Here is a 17,927-nt window from a genome sequence, read left to right on the forward strand (position 1 = left end):
TTAGTCTTAGTTATTAAAACAAGGATAATTTCCTTGGTAATAAATGATTCATAATCTGGTTTTCAATCAGTTTCTCGTGGGTTTGGTTAGTGGATGGTCGTCATTCATGATTGGTACACTTACGATTGAACCAATGAAATTGAATATCAGGAACAGCAAAGTTGAGGACCATGGTCAATACAGTCAAGGCCCTTGTGTTTACTTTCTAGGGCTGCTGTAGCAAATTACCTCAAATTTGGTATTATAAAACAACAGAGACCTATTTTCTCACAGTTCTGGAGGCCAGAAGCCCAAAATCAAGGATTGCACTCCAGAGGCGTTAGAGGGAATCCTTCCTTGACTCTCCCATCTTCCGGTGGCTGTTTGGCTTGTGGTCCCATTACTCCAATCTTTGCCTCTGTTATCATGTCACCTTTTCTTCTACGTATCTGTGTCAAACTTCCTTTGGGATTTCTCTTATAAAGACATCTGTTTTGGCAGTTAGGGTCCACACAGATAATCCAGGGTAATTACAGTAACTTTCACAGGTTTTGGAGATTAGGATGTGAACAGCTCTTTGGGGAGCCAGTTTTCAAACTTCCACGTACTCTTTTGTAACAACCAACTCTCTCTTTGACATCTCTTAATTGCAAGAGCAGTTTCTAATAAAAGTTCTATCTGGAAAATGCAGGTGGAGTTCTGTGAAATGTGCCAATACAACATAGAAAATACCCATTCCACAAAGTGGGGGTGGGGAAATATATCAGCCTAAAGTGTTCTATTCACAATCCTAGCAGATTTCTTTGCAGATTCAATGATATGAGGCAAAGATTCTGTAAAAAATTGACCTTGATAGAGCTTGCCATGCAAAATGCATCAAAATAAGGACCAGGAGCAAAGAGTATCCATCATTTGACTTCTGGTGACCCTAATTATTCACAAGATAATGAAATCCAAATATAATTTCAGGTTCAAGATGAGATAGATGTTCTAGTAAAATGGATGTTTGCAACACTATTAATACATTGGCTAGAAATACAGGAAAGAAGTCAGCTCCAGTTGTGATGTGTATGAATAATTGGCAAAAACACTTTCTACAACATTTTTCTTAATATTTTAATAATTGATGAAGTTTATGCTCAATAAATATTTGCTGGGTGAATGAATGGATTTCATGGACATTGCGATATTGCAGGAACCTGTGATGGGATAATTTGTGCTTTCCCTCACTGTTATAAGCAGTCAGCAAAAGTGTTTTAAGAAGGTATTTTTTAAAACCAGTAGGAATCTGTGTTAGGAAATCTAACACCATTCATAGCCTCGATTTCCCCAGGTATTTTCTCCTGGATGGCTAATCTACAAGGGAAAATCAGTGTCATTCCTTTTGGATTCAGTCTTTGCATCAATATCCTTGAAGTTGGGAAATACACTTTTTGCTCAGTGAATTATTTATGAATTTTAATATAAACAGGTCACACTTAACCAGTGACATTTACCTCGTGAAAAACACCAATTGTATTTACGCATATGATTATATTTAGTGAAAGTATGGCTTTGCCTTAAAATACTACTACAAAATGTTTCAAATTTCACAATCTGATATTTGTGTCCCATTTTTATTGAGTGATGCCTGTATTAATGTATTCCTACTGTATCCTTTGGCGGTGTGCATTATCTCCCAGTTCAATTTTGGGGGGAAAGTTATTTTTCGATACACATCGTTTCTCTAGAAGATTACTTTGGTTATTAGAGGGTGTTGGTCAAGATGCTGAAGAAGCATGTAACATTTTTTCTGAAAGTAAGAACAATGGTCCTTTAGAATGTATCACTAACGAGTAACTCCTCTGACTAAGCCTTCCCAGATGTTTGCCTTCATTGGCTGCTATTTTGGGCTCACACTATCAGCAGGAACCAGAAGCGTGATTCTCTTCCGACCCTCAATTTTAACATAAAATGTACGCTGAGGAAGCATATGGATGGGGACATAGGATTAGGAAATTTCAGCAGTAGCACTATAATCAACATGCTCAAGTACAGATATTTTCATATTTTAAAAATCCCTGAGTCTTTTTTCAATACGACAATAAAATTGCTCTCTCACACATTTTTTGGTTTAGAGAAGACACAAATGGTTACACGGGCATTCTCAGGAGTCAACATAAAACACCGTGTAGGAGAAATTATACTCTCTTTACATTAGGCCAAGTGACTTCCCTGCTAGTCAAGCTCTTAAAGAATGAGGTGAACTGTTAATATTTCTCCTTGGATTGAAGCCAGATAAACTTTGTTTTAAACATGATGGTTATCTTTAAACATCAGCACGTGTTTTTCAGTATTTTATTCTTATTGTCACCTGAATTTGTATTTAAGATAATATTTTCTTACAGTATAACTGATTTTTATAACTCTCAGAATATAAAAAAATCTTTGAAATGACAAAAGCAAAGACATCCTTTTTTCTTATTTTAATTTTTGTATGCATCTAAACTCCTTTAGATTTGTTCTTTTTTTCTTGAGTTTCCTCAAGGTAATATGCACACTCAAGCACTCTAGAGAGTTACTGTAAGTTTGTCCACATTCATAGTTCCAATCAAAAGAAAGAAACCTCTGAAAAAGGTTACAGTATTCTGAATTTTCTTACTAAGAAGAAAAATTTTATGTATTCTAAATTCATATTACATATTACAAAAGCCTTACGAAGCTAAATATCTTGTGAAATTATATATCTATTTGCATCTATATCTGTATAACATTTTGTATATTGACAGACTCCTTTCTTATCCGTTACACCAACAATTCAAATTGGTGTTTATATTTTAGGCTACCCAGAGTGCTAACTAAAGGGTTAATTCTGTCATTTCAGGTTAATGTACAAGGGGGAGTCATGGGTTTGAGACAGGCATACTAGAGTTTCAGGGGAGTCAACATGCTCAGATGATTAACTCCTCAAAAATAAATTCTGGGTAGCTATCACATTAGGTTAAAATGATATGTTTATAAGATTGTATATCACCATTATTGTCATGAATCATCCTAGCTGGTATCCAATATAAAAATATACCCAGAAATCAGAAGATGAAATGAAATAATAGAATGAGTATGAACTTTGGAGTCAGATGGATGTGGATTTGAACCACAGATCTGTCCCTTTTTTCCTTTCCCTCAGTAAGTTAAGTGATGAGCGTAAGCCTCTGTTTTGCCATCTTTAAATTAGATATAATCATTGTAAATTAAATAAGAAAATTTATGTAAAAAGTTTATTAGAGTACCTGACACATTATAAATATTAATATTTTCCTACCTTTTAAAGACCTGAATTAAATGAAATTAACTTTAGATATAGTCCAAAAAAGCAAAAGTACTTCTGTATATTATCTTAGTTATTAAAATAAATGTAGATTTCTAAAAGAAATATAATTGGGTCCATTAGCAATTAAACTGAAGTCTCTAAGTGATTTAAACTTTATCCTTTAATAATAGTATAATATGAATAAAAACAATAGTGGCATAGTGATGATAATAAACATTTATTGAGCATTATGGGCCATACATTTTGTGATATGCACTAGTATTGAATCCTTACAAGAATCTATTATCCCCATTTTAGAAAAGTTTAGTAACTTGCACAATGTCACACAATTAATAGGTGACAGGGCTAGAACTTGAACTCTGGTCTCTGTGATTTCAAGTTATGCGCCTGAATTAAGGTGTGTCAGTGATAATAGAGAGGAGTGGATGACTAAATAGGTATTAAAAGTTAAAGTGGCTTGGATTTCTTGACTGTCTGGATTGAGATCTAAGGGAGAGAGTGGAGTCAAGGCAAGTAAGTGCCGCGCTAATGGTGCCCTTCTAGGTACAACAGTTGCAAGTAACAAAATCCCTTATTAGTTAACATAAGCCACCCGAAATAATTGATTGTAAGGCTCCAGGGGTGACCCACAGAATCCAAGGGCAGAAATGCCGCTGCCATAGGGACCCAGGAAGTATTCATTTTCTCTGAACATCTATTTCACTTGTCTTTGTGCAGATGGGCTTCCCTGGCTCCCAACCCACATGGGACAATTCATGGCTGGCCCACAGCCTCCACATTTGCATATTTCAGGTTCAGCTCCATAGAGAAACATTCTCCCTTTGTTTCCTAATTCTAAGGGAATCAAACTGACCCAGTTGGCGTCAGGTGCCCCCAGTCCAAGAAATTGTTGCCAGAGATGCAGTTATATAACAAAAACTTGGCTTCTGGAAAACAATCTAGGGCTAGGAATCAATCCCCAGAGAAGAGGGTCTGGGCAGACAACTCCTTGAGTGGCAGCCACAGTGCCATTCACTAAGGGAAAATGCCCAGGGTCCTAGGCAATGACGACATCGAGGAGGCAGTGAACTAGGGCCTTCACTCTGGAACTCCTGTCCAACTTATGGGGAAACTTCTGTGGATGTTAATGGTGAGTTGGAAATAATTGCATATTTTTTCAAGACCTTCCGTCTCGAAGAAGTCCTTTGGTATAGAGCCCAAAGTCTATGCCTTAATACCAACTCTTCATGTCATCAAAGATAGATAACGTCATCTTGCATTTTCCCTTCTTTAATCTAGCTTAATTCTAGAAGGCTTTAAGTTCAGACAACAGGGTATTGTTGTACAACAAGGTGCCCAAAACGATAGTTTTGGGAGAAAATTTAATGGGTGTGGCAGCTGCAAAGACTTGCCATTTTATAATTGTAAGCATTTGTTTTTTACATTTTTCATGTTTCAATTCTAAGGAATGAGGCTTATTTACCTTTGGAACAGGTAGTTCCTTTATTTTGGGAAAAGCTACACTACAAAGCAAATTAAATTATTTTCCATTTTTTTGGAGGGGGAATGTAGGGGAGTAATTCAGGAACATGTACATTCAGCAGGGCAACTCTGTTTAAGTAAAATAAATTACGACAGTTATGCCTCCACCACTATATCCCATAGAAGCGGAGCTCAGGCCTCCATTCTGACCCTCTGCTGGCCTGCCACCCTCCACAAGGTGCGAAGTCCACAGGGCCTTGGGGGCATGCGCACTTGGTGCCTGTTCTGCTACTTTTTGGCCATATTTGGGTATCAAGGACACCTTTAATTCCCCACTCAAACATCCCTGCCCTTGCTCCTGCCCCTGCCCTGGGATCTTTGCAGATCTCTTTCCTGAAGGGTGTATGGACAGAGCTTAAATGAGCAACTTGGGGTGACCACTTGGAGGCTCCTTGTGGTATCGGGCGGAGCTGGGTAGGAGGAGAAGAGGGGTGCGCCGAGGGCTTCTATTTGTACTCTGGCCCTGGATACCCCAAATGTTAGGGGTGGGGCTGCCTGTAGTAGTTCTCAAACATAGTATACAGAAGAATTACTGGAAGGGCCTTTACAATACAGATTCCTTGGGCCCTGTCACCAGATATTCTCATATAATCGGGTCTGGTATAGGGTCCAAAAATCAGTATTTTAACAAGTACCCCAGGGACTCACACAATGGAAAACACTTCTTTTGAAATTTTTATTTTCTTCAATTTGAATTTAAAAGACCTGTGTTTATTTATTTTTTCTTGTTCTTGTGGAGATAGTGTGTACATGTGTATGTGTTTCCTTATCCAGGAATTTTCCCCTCAGGGTCCCAGCAGTAGAACCCTCCTAAACTGTAGGGAATAGACTGAGGGCTGACATTTCAGCAACTGCTCCTCCTCCTCCTCCTCCTTCTCTTCTTCTTCCTCCTTCTCCTTCTCCTTCTTCTTCTTGACAGTGTGAAATGTATGTTGATTCTGATACTTCTTATCAGCAGTACAGCTTATCTAGGACAAATTACCGGATACATTTTACATTATTTCTTCAGGACCAGGGTTTTTCAATGACTTTAAATTTGGGATCTTCAAATTTGAAGTCAGGGAATGCATTCATATCTGCTTTACCATACATTTGCTTAAGCTTAAAAAGCTCCCTCTCCAAGTCTTGCTGCGGATATTCTGAGCCAATAGCCACAGGTCCTGCAGACGACTGTCGCTTAGTTCTGCATTCTCTGATCTCGTTCACAAAGAGCTTCTGTACAGGATCAAGTTCCTTATTAAATGCCACTGCTGTAACACCAGTATTCCTACCTCCTCAAATGGACTGAGATTGCAGACTGAATGGCAGAGGAGTACCTAACGAGCCTCTGAAAATCATGGTGATTCTGTTACAGACAGTCTGCCTAGATCAACTTCTTGTTGGAAGAGACGCCAGGCAGCCTTGGTGTGGCACTGCGTGGTGTAGGTAGCACTGATGTGTTAGGACTGGAGCATATGGGTCATGGGAAATGCGTGGATGGTGCAGTGATGGTTCTGATGTCTTTGGCGGCTCTGGCGTAAGGACAGTGCCGTCTTGAAGAGAATGGATTATCTCGGGAAGAAGTCAGTCTCGTGGCAGAAAATGAGGTCTTGGGAAGTGAGCCTTGGGCTGGGACAGAAAATCCCCGTTCTCTTGTTTGGACTTGATGTTTTGTCCAGGAATCTAAGTTGTGGAAATATCTGGATCACTCTTGGAGATAGAAGTGAGCTGGCTCCCAAACAGGAAACAGACGGCACACTCCTGGGGTTGTAGCCCCATAGTGTCTAATGGCCACTTCGAATGGAAGGTGTAAGAATTTGCTGGGTCGTTTTACCCTTTCATGCTACCTAACTTGGGGAATTAGGTCTAGGCTAGGAGAAAAGCGGTCAGAGTGGTGGTAGGAAGGGCTCTTTAGTACACAGGGGAGTGTCCGTCGCAAGAGGCCGTTATCAGTGAGGTGGCAGCACTGTGGAAGGTGAAGAGGTCAAATACAAGATATATTCCTGCACGTTTGAGACTGGATTTGGCAAACTCAGAGGGAGCTGAGGGACACTTTGCAGAGAGATAGATTTTAGCAGTGAAGCTGAAGCTGTTTGTGCGTTTGTAAATTGGTCTAAGCTTATTTCTTAATCACAGGCATAGACCAGCGACTTTGGGTCCCTTTCATGGTCTTTGTGAATGTTTTTTCTCATTTTTATGTTCTGACCACATTATGATGGGGGAACATATGTGGGTTCCACGTGGAATGCTGAACAGGACAGTTCATTTTTGCACATCCTGGAGATATAGCGTGATACCACAGCGACACTTCTGTCATGGAAAAGAAACTTCCCAACGATGCACTCTGCTGTTGGGAGTAGTACAGTTAGAAATTCATTCCCAGAGGTACACATGCTACAGAGCACATGGGAAGGTTTTTAGGGTTGTTTGAAAAAGGAGAAATATAACCATAAAATTTTAGTTGATGAAAAAGATGAAAATGAAAGGGGGAAACTGACATCAGAGTAACAGGTTCAAAGTTTCATTAATGGAACAGTCTATAGTTAATTAAAAGGGAATTTTAACGTGAAGGCCTGGAAAGCCCTAAATATTTAAGGGGTGGGGGATTTTTGAAAAGTCACAGAATCACAGGAATTGAAACTTATGTGATGAATTGAAACTAATGTCATTATTTAAGTTGGAAGGACATTTAAGAAGCCCAGGAGATGTGAAGATAAAATCTGACTGTGAACTGAGGCTTGCTGCAGCATTTACTGGCTTAATCATGGCTTAAATCCATGCCCCTATGACAAATATTCTCTTTGCTTGGGTAAATAAATTTGTAACCCCAGGAAGATATAAACATAATGAAATAATAAACCAAAACCTATAGTTTAACATTAAATTTAAGGACAAGTTTAGTAACTAGGCTTATAATCAATTCACTTTTGTATATTTTGTTTCATTTTAAGCTTAAGAGGATTTGGGCTTCTACATTTTTTTATTGCAGGGTGGGGCTTCTACATTTAAAGATCTGGTTTATTAGGTATATGAAATTGCTTATGAGAAAGATTTTTTATATACTGACTTTCTGGTGATTTAAGTGTTTGTCATTGTGATTTAGGATGTCTAAAAGAATCTAATTAATTAACTGTATAAATAGCTAAATATTTACAAGAGTTTGAGCTGTCCAATATAAGAGATAGTTGAGCATTACTCAAAGAAGTACAAATGATTATTCTTATTTGGCGTAAACATTTATAAAAGAAAAATAGATTTTAAGTTATATTTTAATAAACTGAATATTTATCAAAATGTAAGTAATTGTAAATATGCTTTTCTACACACAAAACTCCCTCAGATAATAAAAGCTTACTTCAACCTCCGGTGGTGCAAATCCTGGCTTCAGTCCCCCCTTCCTTGTGACTTTGAGCAAGTTACTCAGTCTCTCTGTTCCTCTTTCCTCATTGTAATATGGAGATGATATTATTATTATCTCATGGGGCTGTTATGATTCTTAAATGAGATAATACAAGTGATAATACAAGTAAAGCACTTACAGTAGTGTTTGGCATATACTAGGTGCTCAATAATTGGGTATTACTTAATCTCTATGAGTTTTTAAATGAAAAACACCTCAGTGTACAATAAATTATGATAGCCACACTTCACTGCTGTAGTTCTGGGAGGACTTCTGCTTAAGGGCTCAGGAGCTAGAGGGGCACAGATGACTCTGGTCTGTCGCACTTGACGCCTCACCTGATTCTTCTCCTCAGCAGTTACTTGGCTTTTGAAACTTAAGCATTATTTTTAAAAAAATTCTTTGTTTTATTGGAGTAGTTTAAAATCATCTGTACTATAACAACAAACTTTCTAAAAGAAAATCACAGCTATGAGGCTCTGCATGGGCATTTGTACATGGTGGTGATGGGTTTTCTATAAGCAAACCTGTAAAATATACGAATGAAAAAAATGTGACTTCACAGGCAAAGCTAAGGATTGCTGCTATGTTCACTGAATGACAACAATCTGGTTAAAGCATGGGATTACTACAGTTAATTGTATTGAGAAATCTAGTACAGAAACTGTGTCAACGCTGAATTCTGTTTTGATTTAGTAAGAGACGTGGGTGGGCAAGTTATATTCATGCCTCATCCTCTCCTATACAAGATGGATAGAGATTGAGCAAAGGGTTATAAAGAGTCGTTACTTCAGCAATAAAGAGCCACATCCTACATTCTGACCACATAAAAATTTGTATGTGCTCCCAGAGATTGGAACTACATGGGAGGAAGGAGATAGGTTACGATCAGATATTAATGATGGTGAATACTGCACCACAACTCAGGTGGACAATTTATTAAGCCCGAAGAAGATGAGAAGGTAGTTAGCATAAATCTGTGGTTAAAAGACCCCATGGAATGCAGGAACCACCAACTCTGCCAATTGATTGTTTGCTTCTTATTTTTAATTAGTAGTCCATCTGTTACTACAAAATCATAGAATCAGATGACACTTTTAGCATTTCAAGTCTCCCACCTCTTTCTAATGCGGATTCTCAACAAAACCCATTTGATTTTGTGCTTCATAAAGACTCCCACGGAAGAGCTTTTATGGCTTCCCTTGTTAGTGCTTCCATAGCTGTCAGCCCACATCCCCAACAAATCTTTCCTGGTGTCTCTTAGGAAATCCCTTTACAATTAATGAGTAACTAATCTTACTCCTGAGTGGGAGGGAAAGATAATGGAATATGAGTCGGCTGAACCAAAGGTGAATGGAGCCTCAGTTCCTTATTTGATGTCTCAGCCTCCAGAAGGGGTGAGGCAACTTCTCCAGGTGAATCACAGACAAGGAGATGTGATTGCCTCCTGGCTCACCCTCTGTGTTTTAGGGAGAGTCAAATGGAACTGTGCCAGAGAGTACTACTGTAAAACACAACAGAACTGCAGCTCGTGTCGGAAACCTTTACAAATTTGGAGACAGCCACACATATATATGTGTAGTATTTATCATTTCTAAAAAGTTCATTTTATAGTAAAGAGACCTTAAAGGATACTTCTTTATTTTTGAATACATGTGGGACTACTTTGAAATTATAGTTCAAAATACAATGGCTTATTAAAAAGTCAGGTTGCTGAGTCAGGGTTGGGGCAGATGAGACTGTTCTAGCAATGGCTGAGGAGATCTAGTGACATCATATGTCATGGCTATTAAAGTAAGGAAAATAAGGAAATAGTCCAATGTATCTCCAAATGGAAACTACTTGAGGAAAAAAACAAAACAAAAAACACCAGGTATGAATAGAGATTGAGAATCAAGATAAATTCAGATTAGATGGCTCCTGGTAACTTGATTAGTGGCAAAGAAGTGTTAAACAGCTATTTAAACCCTGGAGATAGGGTCCAAGAGAATTATTACAATTTCAAAACTGGGGTTCAGAGGATGATGGAATAGGACAGACCAGGAAAATTAGGGGGCAAGAATCTGTTCTAGTGAAAACACCTAGAATAAGGCCAAGGGCTTGGGAATTTGAGCAGCATTAGTCTAAGTAGGGTTTGGGGGCGGAGGGAGGAAAAAAGATAGGTAAGATTCAAGTATCAAGAGCATAGCTCCAATTCAAGCCCCAAGTTCAGGTTTCTGTCCTAGTAGAAGCAGTGAAGACAACAGCCAATAGTTCCAAGTGGCAGAAAATCAACACAGATCCAGATAAGCAGGAGAAGCCTACACCGGTTTTAAGGTGTTCTGGTGCATATTCGTAAAATTGACCCCTTGTTCCAGGAAGATGGGGCTCAACGTCAGGTCTTAAGGACTGGTGAGTGGATTGCAGGCTGGATGTCAGCCCCCATCAGCCAGGGCCCAAGTATGGGACGCAACCTACACAAATACACACAGTGGCTCTGCGAGAATAGTTGCTGAAGTGCATCACTGCATCCCTGGTTCTCAGCCCAGGACCCCACTCTGCAACCATTGATTCAGAGTTTCTGGGTTCAGGTCCTGGAATCTGTATTTTGTTCCTCAAAAATTTTTTAAAAAGCCATATGTATATACATTTTTTCAAAAGTAGTACCTGCGTATTAAAGTGAAAATCAAACAAGAATATGCATAAAGAAAAAAGTCAAAGCCTAGTTTCCCCTTTCTACCCCACCCCTGACTCCCTAAGATTAACCACTCCTTACACATTTTCTTAGTGCACATGAAGATGTATCCGTATTATCTATATTAATGTCTCATATAGAGTAAATAATTATGATGTAATATTTACAAAGTTACCCAGTGCCACCATCATGGAAAAAAGAGTTTTTGCCTACTCAGTACTCAGGCGTTTGGTTGTGGAGATGAAGAAAATTAAAGGTTAAAAGAGCTAGAACTCAGAAGGAGCCTGAGTTGTTTGTATCAATCAGGATCCGGGCAGGAAACAGATGGCACACTCAAGCTGGGTCATTGAGAAGAACTTAATTAAGGGACTGTTTTACAAAGGGGAGAGCAAGGCTTGAAAAGCTAACAGGAGATGCGGAAGTACTCCAGGGTTAATGCTAACTGGGAGCTGTCACTGTCCCTAGGCCTCATGCGGGAAGGAGTTGGGGCTACTACTGGAACCCATGCTAACAACTCAGCATGGAGGGATCAAAGGGAAAAAATAACTTGACCTCACCTTCCTCCCTTCCTTCTACTTCCTGCCAAGGCTCCCCACTGACCAGACTCAATTGGAAGCTGGAAGGCAAAGGGGCCTGGTGATACCATTCATTTAGGTCAGCCTCCTAGGCCACAGAGCAGGATAGAGAAGGGCATTGAAGTGGCAACTGGAGGATATCCAGCAGGAAAGAGGAAGGATGGGAGGAATTGCCAGAGACCTGTATACAGAAAAAAAGAGGGGTTGGGGTATTTAGAGAAAGCAGAACAGTCTTGAGTTCTGTCACTATGCTGCTGCTCATGGTGGTGGTGGTGGTGGTGGTGATGGTCGTGGTGGTGGTGGTGGTGGTGTGTGTGTGTGTGAGAGAGAGACAGAGAGAGAGAGAGACAGAGAGACAGAGAGACAGAGAGAGAAAGGTACAAAGGATGTGTTACAGATTATAAATTGAGTGTTCTTTAATGGTCTGCAAGACTCCTGTAAAGATCCTGTTTCATTTTCAAATATGTATGCCCAGTTGTTGGAATGCTGTTTTTTTCTCCCTTAAAATATGTACTATGACTTTTATACAAGGAGGCACATAATGACATATTCTTAGATGCAGAGAAAAAAGGACTGGAAGGAAACATATAAAATGTTAACAGATTTAATCTCTAAAAAGTAGGATCATGGATGATTTTTGTTTCTTATTTTGTGCTTTTGGGCATTTTCCAAAATTTTAACATGCATTGGTTTGCAGCAACTTGGGCTTGATCCTAGGCTCTTTTCCTTCCTTTATTTACATTCTCCCTAGGTGATCTCATCCATTCTCATGGGTTTAAACATCATCTACGAGATGTGATCAAACAATACGGTGAACGTTTAAATAAAAAAAAATTATTTCAGTAAGACATGTTGCCATTGACCCTCCTCCAAATACTCCCCCTCACTTCAAACACACTTATCCCTTCGTTCTTGCCACTTTCTGAAGCAGTTCTGGAAGTCCTCTTTTGGAAGTGTCTAGTTGTGCTGTTGTGGCTGCCTCGATGTCCTGATTCATTTTGACTTTGGGGAAGAGCCAGAAGTCACACAGTGCCAGATCCAGTGAATAAGGTGGATGAGGACACACTGTAATGTTTTTATTTGACAGAAATTGCCATATACCAGAAGTGATGTGTGACACGGAGTGTTGTCATGGTGGAGGATGATTTACAGCACACATTAAAACATACCTACTCTCAACTGTAACTCACACCCAACTGACTGCACCAAACAAGTTGAAACTTGTTATACACTGTTACTAAGGTTCGACGCACCGCTTCCCATATTGAAGATCCCTGCCTTTCCGTTGGACGGCACTCGGCAGCAGCATTCACCATATTTTGTGATCAAAATGGAAAGGCTCTGTGTCACACATCACTTCTGGTTGGGCAAATTCTGTCAAATAAAAGCATTATGGTGTATTCTCATCCACCTTATTCACTGGCTCTGGGACCATGCAACTTCTGGCTCTTCCCGAAAGTGAAAATGACCATGAAAGGTAAACATTTTGAATCGATTCAGGACATCGAGGCAGCGCGACAGCGCAACTAAAGATACTCACCAAAGAAGACTTCCAGAACTGCTTCAGAAAGTGGCAAGAACGATGAGATAAGTATGTTTGAAGCAAGGGGGAGTATTTTGAGAGGGATTAATGGCAATGTATCTTTTACTGTAATAAGTTATTTTAAATTTAAACATTCATGCAGTTTTTAAATCACACCTTGTATATGCTGAAAACTGCCACATTTATATTTCTAGCCCAGACTTCTCTCCTGAGATCCAGATTTGTTTGACCAATGCTCCCTGACATCAACTCTTTGTTGTCTAATAATCTCCAAGTTGACATGTCTGAAACAGAGGTTTTGATTTCCCCCTCTCCCTCTCATTTCCTGACCTCACCTTTCCCTCTAATTCCCTATGGCAGTGTTCACCATACCTTGTTCCTTTTTCTCCAGGGCACACAGCTAGTCAGTATGTGTTTCCCAGGCTTCCTTCCAAGTAGATAGGGCCTTGTAATCAAGTTCTGGCAAAACAATGTAGGCTGAAGTGATGTTTGGCCCATAAAAGTATCCCTCATTATCCTCAGTATGTTCTCTCTCCAGCTTCCAACTGAATAGAGGGGACTCCAAGGGCCTCAAGCAGGGTGGAGTCATGAAATAGATTTCTGATGACTCTGTGATCACAGCCCCCCTGCTGACTTGCATTGGACTGTGACATTAGCACAAAAACACATTTATTATATTGAACCACTGAGATTTTAAAGGTTATTTTTCACTTCAGTTAGTCTACCCTAAATACTATGCACCTATATGTGCAAAATATCTCCTGCATTTATTTTATAAAGTGGTCTGAAGGAATAATTAAAATAAAATCCGAAAAAAATTAAAGCTATTAAATTGCAATAACATTAAAAGTTTAAGTGGTCTTATATTAATTTTTGCTCCAAAAGACATATTAGAGTTGATGGTACAGCTAAGTCTTATTTTTGGGGAAACATGGCATTTGCAGAAATGTCCTAGTGAAAAGCAAAGTTTTCTTAGAAATCAATTGATGAGCATTTTGTCTGAATTTGTTTAAAAATCGGATTAAAAAATATAACCCAGAGGAGGAGTTGATTGATTATTCTCTACAATTGTCATTGGCCACTACAATTCAAGAAAATAATCATTTATCTAGAGAAGAAATAATCAGCTAAAACTGTCCAATAAATAAGGGAAAGGCGAACTGGACAAGAGCAGACATTAGTCCCTTCTCAACATCTGCCCAGAGGATTTATTAAATCCTACTGAGAAAAATTGAAAGTTAAAATTTAAAAAAAAATATATATATATATATATGTATATATATATGTACGTATATATACATATACATATATGTATATATATGGCTATATTGGAAACTGTATGTGGGTCTTATTTCTTAATATGGGCTGAATTCTCAATTAATCCTATAGTTATCTTTTAAAAAATCCCAGGTTAAGTCTCACAGATATTCTTGTGCGTGTGGGATCACCTGCAGTCCTAACTGATGACTGCAGTTATGACTTTGGTGCTCAGAGTGGGTATTCCAGGTCAACCACATGTCTTCCAAAATTGTATCTTTATAGAACACATTCCTTTCGAGGGCATTACACTTTCCATATGTTGTCAGCTTTGGGGAGGTCTGGGGGCAGTGTTAACTCCCACTCATACGCAGGTTGGGATTCAAGGACAAGTAATTAATTTGTAAGTGGTAGGGTTTTACTATTCCCGGAAAGGGCTATACTGTAGGGGGAAATATGGAGCATTAAGATGATTGGAAAACAATTGGGAATACTGATCTGACATTGAGCCAACCAGATTTCCCCAAAGCTCACAGCATATGGAAAATATAATGCCCTCGACACTAACATGTCTTAATACAAAGACCATTTTGGAAGGCTCGTAGTTGACTATAATGCCAGTTTAATAGCATTATTGAACTCAGATGCTGAGGAAGGACGATATTAGTTAGCTCTTTAATTGTATACATTAGAGAACTACAAGGATAGGAGTCCTGCTGGAGTAAACATGTTATTTATTTTTTGTTTCATTTCATTCATTGATGTATTTAACATATCTTTACTCGATATCTACTATGTGCTGGCCATTGGCCATTGTGCTATGGAGGCTACAAAGGTGAACGTGGCAGATCTGGTCCCTAGTTTCATTGAACTTACAGTTTAATACATTGTCAGGAATGATGATCAAATTATTAATGGATAGTGGCATATGGGTGTTGACAGTCAGAATAGATACCAGCCATTATACCATACTAATGTGTACCACTAATTATCAGCTCTGAGGTCTACTAACTTGATCAATTTGTTTTATTATAAATAAATGTTTATTTTTCTATAAACATCAGTATAGTACTTTTTGGAAGACTAGAAGAAAAACAGGGTTTGGATTTTCAATTCTGAAATAGCTGTCTATAACCGTACAGACACTGTAGAAGGTAAACATGCATTCAACCTTCCTTTTTTATTACAAAACCTCAATATCTGCAGGTAATCCATCTTCCTCTACTGTGCCATGTGCTTCATGAAACTAGTCATGGTAATTCCAATTCCATCGATACCGATCAGTTTAGGAATTGCTATATGATTCAATTCTGACCACTGAGGCTTAAGAAGACACCAACTAAGAGGCTTCTGAGACAGGTTTCCTTCTTTTTAAAAAGAGACACATGGGGCCGGCCCAGTGGCTCAGGCAGTTCAAGCTCTGTGCTCCTAACGCCAAAGGCTGCCGATTCGATTCCCACATGGGCCAGTGCCAGATGCCTCAGTTGGTTGGAGCGCAGGCTCTCAACCACAAGGTTGCCAGTTAGACTCCTTGACTCCTGCAAGGGATGGTGGGCTCTACCCCCTGCAACTAAGATTGAACAAGGCACCTTGAGCTGAGCTGCCTCCCGGATGGCTCAGTTGGTTGGAGCACATCCTCTCAACCACAAGGTTGCCGGATGGACTCCCGCAAGAGATGGTGGGCTGTGCCCCCTGCAACTAGCAACGACAACTGGACCTGGAGCTGAGCTGCACCCTCCACAGCTAAGACTGACAGGACAACAATTTGACTTGGACAAGTCCCAAAAGTACATACTGTTCCCTAATAAAGTCCTGTTCCCCTTCCCCCTCCCCACCCCCCAAAAAAAGAGACACAAGAAGAACTGATATAATTGTCTATATACAGCAGCCATCTTGCAGCCATGAGGGAGCTAGCCTGAAGGCAAACTCAACAGAGGAGATGGCAGAGCACAAAGCTGGGAAGTACCTGCATCCTTGATGAGACACTGAGTGACCGAATGCAGCAGCCTTGGAGCTGCCTGTTGGTGAAGTGCTTATCATGTGAGACAATAAATGTCCATTGTTGAAGGCAGTTGACTCAGGCTTTCTGTTAGTTGCAGTTAAAAGCCGAGTATTTGACTTTCCTGAGAAGCGTCACTACAAATCACCTGATGGCAGCAACTTAATAGTTAAGTGCATGATTCTAAGGAGAAAATGAAAGATCTCTTTAGAATCTGTCACAAAAGTGTTGATAGTAGAGAAAAAGCCTTCTATTGCTTGCTAGGATAAACTTCTAGAGGTTTCCAAAACTTTTAGGAATTTTGAAGACAGCTATGAATATGTGTTATATACCGTGTTTCCCCGAAAATAAGACCTAACCATAAAATAAGTCCTAGCATGATTTTTCAGAATGACAGCCCCTGGACAATAAGCCCTAGTGTGTCTTTTGGAGCAAAAATTAATATAAAACCTGGTCTTATTTTCGGGGAAACACGGTACATGATTTTGAACCTAATGGAGAACTCTTTTCACACTTTCATTTCATCACTAAATGAATGTTTTAAAGCTACTGCAGCTGTTATTTCTTAGAAAGGGCACCAGATGAAAGAATGAAGATTGCTAACACTTACTGAGTGCTTACTAAGCCCTGGGCATACACTAAATGTTTTATGCACCTTATCTTCATTGTTCTACAAAACAACACTATGGAGTAGGTACTCTTATCATTTGTATTTTACCAAAAAGGACGCTGTGGCTGAGAGAGTTTAAATTAATTGCCCAAAGTCACAAGTGAATAGTAAGAACTGAAGTCTGAACTGCAGGCCTGTGTGATTCCAAACCCTGTGCACTGAAGCCTTACGCCGGGCAACAGGATGTGTGGGCGACTTTCGGAAGTCTTCCATTGGTTGTTTTCCTTCACAGACCCGGCAACAATGTCTGGAGGTTCCCTCGTTAGTTATGCAAACAGCCAAGCTGGTTAAACAATAAAGGAGAGAAGGCCAATTCTGGCGCTAATTTTAGGGCAAACCACAGATGTCTTTGATGTTTCCATTGTACATGAGAACAGAGCCAGTGATACGACAGCTGCTGGCAGCCCTGATCAAATATGCAGAATATTAAGGCAGCTTTATCTCAGCACCTAATTACAGCTGGCACAGAGGAAATTTGTTTTGCAAAGTAGGAGATGTCAAATGTTATAAATGCAATATGTAAGCAAATATGATTGCCTCATTCTATTTTCTCAGGGCTGTCCAATTACAGCATGCTTTTGGAAAAGCTTTTATTAAATGATGTTCCTGTCAACCTATGTAACCCAAACTTTGTTTTAGATACGATTGGAACAGCTTAACTGCTTTATTGTCTTATACTTCAATTTATTTTCTACTTCTTCTTCAGACGTAAAATATATCTGGCACCTAATTCCAAAAGCAAAGATGATTATGATATTTTTGTCTAGTCCAGGTTTTTACAGTCACCTAACCAATGTGATAGGACCATAATCTTTTTACCATCAAAAACTGTGTCATATTTGTAATGACAGAAAAATGGCTTTATAATACTGATATGGGGCAAAGAACGAATAGTTGGCTACTTCAGCCACCCGCAATGATAGCTGGATAAGGCTCTGCTCACATGTTTGTCCAAAGACACTGCAAACCACGTGAGGTTGGAACGAATGTGTGCTGTGCGGACCCCTGTCTAGGAAGAGC

At 39.4% G+C, this 17,927-nt stretch overlaps 1 pseudogene; it reads right to left on the bottom strand.

Moving 5' to 3' along the window:
* Positions 1 to 5,815: 5,815 nt before the first annotated feature.
* On the bottom strand, positions 5,816 to 17,120 carry LOC109453259 (ATP synthase peripheral stalk subunit F6, mitochondrial; annotated as a pseudogene).
* Positions 17,121 to 17,927: the final 807 nt, after the last annotated feature.

This window comes from Rhinolophus sinicus, linkage group LG03, assembly GCF_036562045.2.
Source record: "Rhinolophus sinicus isolate RSC01 linkage group LG03, ASM3656204v1, whole genome shotgun sequence".
Classification (NCBI taxonomy): domain Eukaryota; kingdom Metazoa; phylum Chordata; class Mammalia; order Chiroptera; family Rhinolophidae; genus Rhinolophus; species Rhinolophus sinicus.